Source organism: Gossypium hirsutum, chromosome A02 (assembly GCF_007990345.1).
Source record: "Gossypium hirsutum isolate 1008001.06 chromosome A02, Gossypium_hirsutum_v2.1, whole genome shotgun sequence".
NCBI lineage: Eukaryota > Viridiplantae > Streptophyta > Magnoliopsida > Malvales > Malvaceae > Gossypium > Gossypium hirsutum.
This window is the reverse complement of record NC_053425.1, coordinates 2140008-2147059: the sequence shown is the minus strand read 5'-3', so window position 1 is coordinate 2147059 and position 7052 is coordinate 2140008.

Below are 7052 nucleotides of genomic sequence, written 5' to 3'. Positions count from 1 at the left end.
GACCGAAACGTTGTGTAATAGACTCTTTTGATTAAGGAAATGCCTAAATAGGGCTATCTTGAAATTAACACCAATTTCTTGCATTTCTTTCATGACTAACAGTCACTTGACATTCATGCATTCATTCATTCATTGCATATTCCATACTCGTTCGCTGAGGTTAAAACATACAATTCGCTAGTTGTGCATACCATACGGGAAACCAGGGACATTCCACGAAAAACTGCCTAGCCTTTAAGAGAAGAGTTCAAGGACTCATTGATGCAGGTATCCTACGATTCGATAGTGCCAGTAATGCAACTGGGAACCCATTCCCTAACCATATCGAAAGGGATGTGAGCATAGTGGAGAAAGTGGACGAATGGAAAGTCAGAAGATGTGTTTCGGAAATAAGGACGCCTCTGCAGAAAATCTGGGAGGTACTGGTTAAGAAAGGATTACTTTGTCACCCCGATAGAATTCTCGGAGAAGAAGGTCAAAGTTTTTGCAATTTCCATAGAATTGTGGGACACGACATTCAGTCGTGTGAGGAATTTAAAAGGTTGCTTCAAGACCGGATGGATAATAAGGAGATTAAGATCCTTAACAAAAGGGAAGAGACCAATGAAAGAGAAGTATGCGCCTCTGATAGCCAGTCATCAGGTCCCCCTTATAGCGCTGATCAACCGTTAGTAATTTATTACGATGCGACGAAAGAGCCGGTGAAACCAAAAATTATAATCGAAGTACCATATTCTTTCCCTTACAAGGACAATAAAGCAGTACCATGGAAATATGACGTTAATATCGTCACACCTGAAGATGAAAACCCAAAGCCATGACTGGAAGCGTCGGGGAATTAGGTCATTTCACTCGTAGTGGAAGATGTTATTCGAAGGAGATAAAGAAGAACAGTGACTTGAAACAGAAAGGAAAAGCACCGATGCATGTGACCGATGATGAGCATGAAACTGCGCCTGAACAAGAAGCTAAAAATCTTATGGACGAGGAGGAAATACAGGAATTCTTAAAATTTATCAAGCACAGTGAGTACAACATGGTAGAACAATTGAGTAAGCCAGCGCGAATCTCGGTATTATATCTGCTGTTGAATTCAGAACCACACCGAAACGCTCTGCTGAAAGTGTTAAATCAAGCTTATGTGGCAAACAATGTATCTGTTGAAAACTGGATAGGTGGATGAACAACTTGAATGCGGATAATTTCATTTCTTTTAGTGATGATGAAATACCGCCCAATGGTAGAGGCTCAGTGAAAGCATTGTATATCACAACCCGTTGCAAGGGCTACATAATACCGAACGTGCTCATCGATAATGGTTCGGCACTCAACGTTATGCCTTTGGCCACGCTTTCCAGAATTTCGATGGATCTGTCCCATTTAAGGCTCTGTCATTCTACGGTAAGGGCATTCGACAGGACAAGGCGTGAAGTCATGGAAAAAATTGAGATCTCTCTAGAAGTGGGTCCCTACATATATGATGTCGAGTTCCAAGTCATGGACATTACATCCTCATATAACTGCCTTTTGGGAAGACCCTGGATCCATTCTGCTGGAGCGGTCCCATCATCCCTCCATCAAAAGGTGAAATTTATCATAGATGGCTGTTTGGTCACTGTCGAGGGAGAAGAAGACATTGTCGCATCTATCTCTGCTGATGCGCCATACCTTGAAGTGAGCAAGGACGTAGTGGAATGCTCCTTCCGATCCCTTGAATTCGTCAATGCCACATTCTTCACTGAGGGAAACAAAATTCCCGTGCCTAAATTGTCGAGAAATACTAGAATGGGTGTCAAATTGACCGTAGGAAGGGGAGCTCGAGAGAGAAGAGGTTTAGGGAGATATCTGCAAGGAATAGTCAGGGCTTTAAAGCCAGTGTACCACAGGGCCCGATACGGTTTGGGGTTCCATCCTAACATGCGTCAAAGAAGAAGACAGTGGAAAAAAGATCAAGAAAGAAGGATTGCAAGAACTTTGGGCCGAGAACCAGAATGGGAACCAATAGAGTACCCTCCTTTGTCAAAAACATTTACATCTGCGAGAATGATGTACCCTGGACAAGATGGTCCACGAAACACGCTATGGTTAATTGAAAAGGGTCTTCAAAATGTCAGTATAAATGTTATTGACAAAGGGGCTGATGTGAGTAAAGACGTCTCAAGGATACGCCCTTGTCCCCCTGGTTTCATGTTGAACAATTGGATTGCTGAGGAGCTTCTTGTAGTTTATAAGCCTTCAGAGTAATGCTAAACATCAACCTTCTCTTGTGTCCTTAGATATAATGGAATTCTTTTGTAGGAGCTTGCATTCGCTCTTTATCATTTAAGTGAATATCAATGAAGATGCATTTTGTCACGATTTTTCGCATTATCACTAATTTCATAATCATTTTCTCATTTCATAGCCTATCCTTACATTTGCCTCATTGCCATGACATAACATTTTGTTTGTTGTTTCCAATACTTGGATGTCCCCCGATAGTTTCCTTTTCCATTCAACTTTCAGGTGCTCAGATATTGACGACATGAATAAGCCCGTTACGAATCTTGAAATTGATTTTGAGAAAGCTGCTTGCTTAGGAGAATTTGAAGCCGAAGAAAATGCTGAAGATTATGTCTCGTCTCCTGAATTGTTAAGAATGATGGAACAAGAGGATAAACAGGTTCTGCCTCATGAAGAATCTGTGGAAACAATAAATTTGGGCACTGAAGAGAGGAAACAAGAAGTGAAGATTGAGACTTCTATTTCAGAAAGTACCAAGCATAGTTTGATCACTTTACTCCGCGAATACAAAGATGTTTTCGCGTGGTCATACCAGGACATGCCAGGGCTAGATGAAGATTTAGTGGTCCATAAGCTCCCATTAAAGCCAGAATGCAAGCCCATCCAGCAAAAATTAAGACGGATGAGGCCCGAAATGCTGTTGAAAATAAAAGAGGAAGTCAAGAACAATTTGACGCTGGCTTCCTACAAGCCTCCAAATATCCAGAATGGGTGGCTAACATAGTCCCGGTACCAAAGAAAGATGGAAAAGTATGAATGTGCATGGATTACCGTGACCTGAATCGAGCAAGCCCAAAAGATAATTTCCCTTGCCACATATTGACACGTTGGTGGACAACACAGCAAAACATTCATTATTTCTTTCATGGATGGATTCTCGGGGTATAATCAGATCAAGATGGCCCTGAGGATATGGAGAAAACTACCTTCATAACAATGTGGGGAACGTTCTACTACAAGGTGATGCCATTCGGGTTAAAGAATGCTGGGGCAACATATCAGAGGGCTATGGTGACGTTATTCCATGACATGATGCATAAAGAACTAGAGGTCTACGTCGATGATATGATTGCTAAATCTCGAGGAGAAGAAGAGCATGTAATGAACCTCAAGAAGTTGTTCGAAAGGCTGAGAAAGTTTCAGCTAAAGCTTAATCCAGCCAAATGTACATTCGGGGCTACCTCGGGAAAGTTGCTAGGCTTCATTGTCAGTGAAAGAGGTATCGAAGTTGATCCAGATAAAATAAAAGCCATCCAAGAATTACCACCTCCGCGCACGTTAAAGGAAGTTAGAGGATTTTTAGGGAGATTAAATTACATCGCCCGATTATCGCTAACTTACCAACCAATGCGACCCAATCTTTCGGCTTCTTCGAAAACATAACCCGAGAGAATGGAATGAGAAATGCCAAGTGACATTTGATAAGATAAAACAATATTTGTCCAGTCCTCAGTGCTAGTACCGCAACTCTGGAAGACCATTAATTTGTATCTGACAGTGTTGAAAGTTCAATGGTGGCGTACTGGACAACATGACGAGTCAGGAAAGAAAGAAAAGGCGATCTACTACTCAGCAAAAAGTTCACTGAATATGAGGCAAAATATTCGTCCGTTGAGAATATGTTGCGCTCTGGTTTGGGTAGCTCGGAGACTCAGACAATATGTTGTATACACGACATGGCTAATTTCAAAGCTAGACCCAATAAAATACATGATGGAATCGCCGGCACTATCAGGAAGAATGGCACGATGGCAGCTCCTCCTTTCGAAATATGACATTGCCTATGTAAGTCAGAAGTCAATAAAAGGGAGCGCAATAGCTGACTTCTTAGCAACTCGAACGACAGAGGAATATGAGCCTTTAAGATTCGATTTCCCAGACAAAGACTTAATGTGCATCACAAAAATAGAATCCGAGTCATCAAAAGAGAAGTCATGGAAGATGTGTTTTGATGGTGCATCAAATGCTTTAGGGCATGGAATTGGAGCAATCCTGGTATCACCAGACGGGAATCATTATCCGTTCACTGCAAGACTGAACTTCTTCTGTACCAATAATATCGCAGAATATGAGGCCTGTATCATGGGGCTTCGTGCTGCTATCGAATGAAACATCGAGATCTTGGAGGTGTACGGGGACTCAGCCCTAGTGATTTACCAAATTCGTGGAGAATGGGAAGTGAGGGACTCAAAATTGATTAAGTACAGCGATTTAGTGGCTGGATTGATCAAGGAATTCAAAGAAATAACTTTTCATTACTTCCCACGAGAAGAGAACCAACTGGCTGATGCCCTAGCCACTTTGGCTTCAATGTTCAAAGCAAGTAGAGAAGCAGAAATAATGCCCCTCAAAATGAGCATATACGAGGTCCCTACACACTGTTGTAGCATTGAGAAAGAAGTAGACGGACGGCCTTGGTTCCATGATATCTTAGAATATACCAAGAATCAAAGGTATCCCGAACAAGCGAATGAGAACGATAAAAGAACAATTAGAAGAATGGCAGCAGGATTTGTTCTTGATGGGGATATCCTGTATAAAAGAGGAAAGGATCAGATGCTTTTGAGATGTGTGGATGATGTTGAAGCCAGAAAAATACTTGAAGAGGTCCATGAGGGAATTTACGGAATGCATGCCAATGGTTTCAATATGGCCAGAAAGATCATGAGACTCGGTTATTATTGGCTGACAAATGGAAAGTGACTGCATCAATTTTGCCAGAAAATGCCACAAATGTCAAATCTACGGCGATAAAATTCATGTAGCCCCTTCACCCTTCATGTCATGACTTCTCCGTGGCCTTTTTCTATGTGGGGCATGGATGTCATAGGGCCAATTTCTCCAAAAGCTTCAAATGGACATCGATTCATTTTTGTGGTTATCGATTACTTCACAAAATGGATTGAAGCCGCTTCGTTTGCCAATGTGACGAAGACTGCAGTGTGCAAATTTTTGAAAAAGGAATCATTTGCCGATATGATTTGCCTGAAAGAATCATCTCAGATAATGCCACGAATCTGAACAATAAGATGATGAAAGAAGTGTGCGAGCAGTTCCAAATAAAACATCATAATTCCTCGCCCTATCGCCCAAAGATGAACGGGGCTGTTGAAGCAGCTAACAAGAACATTAAGAGGATCATTGGGAAAATGACTGAGACATATAAGATTGGCAGAGAAACTTCCATTTTCTTTGTTTGCATATCGCACATCTGTGCGAACATCTATGGGAGCAACTCCTTTCTCTCTAGTCTATGGAATGGAAGCTGTGCTACCTATCGAGGTTGAGATCCCCTCTCTGCGAGTATTGATGGAATCAAAGTTAGAAGAAGCAGAATGGGTTCGAGCTCGATATGATCAGTTGAACCTCATTGAAGAAAACGTCTAAGGGCAATTTGTCATGGGCAAATGTACCAAAAGAGAATGATCACAGTTCATGACAAGAACGTACGACCAAGAGAGTTCCATGAAGAAGAACTCGTTCTGAGAAAGATTCTCCCAATACAAAAAGACCTGCGAGGAAAATGGGCACCAAATTGGGAAGGACCATACGTTGTAAAAAAGGCATTCTCAGGAGGAGCTTTAATCCTTACCGAGATGGATGGGAAGGAGTTACCGAATCCGGTGAATTCAAATGCGGTGAAGAAATATTATGCTTAAGATGAAAACCCGAAAAGGGCATCTTAAAAAAAGGATCAGGGCGAAAACCCGGAAAGGGCGTCTTGATTAGTACAAAAAGATTAGGATGAAAACCCGAGAGGGCGTCCTAATGAAACAAACCTGGCAGTCGAACGATAGGTCAAGTAGTGAGACTACAGTATTGAAGCACTTCTGAAAGCTCGAAATTTTCTACGCAAGAAGCCATGCTCGAAAAGATTATTGATTGAGGAACGTGGAAGAGTTCATGTGTTGAATATCTAGAGCATTTGTATCCGTTGAATACGACCTTTTCTTTCTTTTTGACATTTTTTACTCTCATTGGTCAACTTGCTTTGTTTGCCACATTTGAAATAGATGAATATGAAATATCATTTTTCCCTACTGACCTTTTCATGCATCTCATTATGTGTTTATTTACATGATAAATGGAGAAATGACATACTCTAAACAAGAGAAATGTTAAGCATTACCTGGATGAAATGATAAGCACAAGAGTCTCAAAGTAAGAACAAAGTTCAATCGGGGGCAGAAGAGTGATATCTGAGGAACGTCGATTACTCGTGAAGCTTGAAGGCAGGTATAAGGCCTGAAGAGAAAGTCGAGAATCAAAGCAATGAACACAGATCCTCACAATCGTGGCTAAATGGACATACGACAAACATGCTTAAGGAGCACTGCATAATCATGTAGGCATAAAAGCATTTAAGACAAACATGTGCATATTATGATAACATCATACATGGCATATACAGGTACTCCAACAGAGCAAGAAATCTTGAATGAGAGTCGCACTGAATCAAAGGAAAAGACACCCGAATTCTACCAAAGGACAGGTTTTGGTATTTTGATGTTTTTAATTCATGCTTTTCAAGGAAAATCAACTCATATTGCGAGAGATGAGTTGAGCTTCAAGACACGTTGAAGTATTTTTAATGTGTTTTCAAAATCAACTCATATTGCGAGAAGTGAGCCTCGGGCACGTTGAAGTATTTTTAGTTTTAAATTGACTCATATTGCGAGAGGAGAGGTGAGTTTAAGGACCCTTTTAAATTTTTTGGTTTTTCCAAAATCAAAATCCAACTCATATTTGCTAGGAGGTGGAGTTGAGGC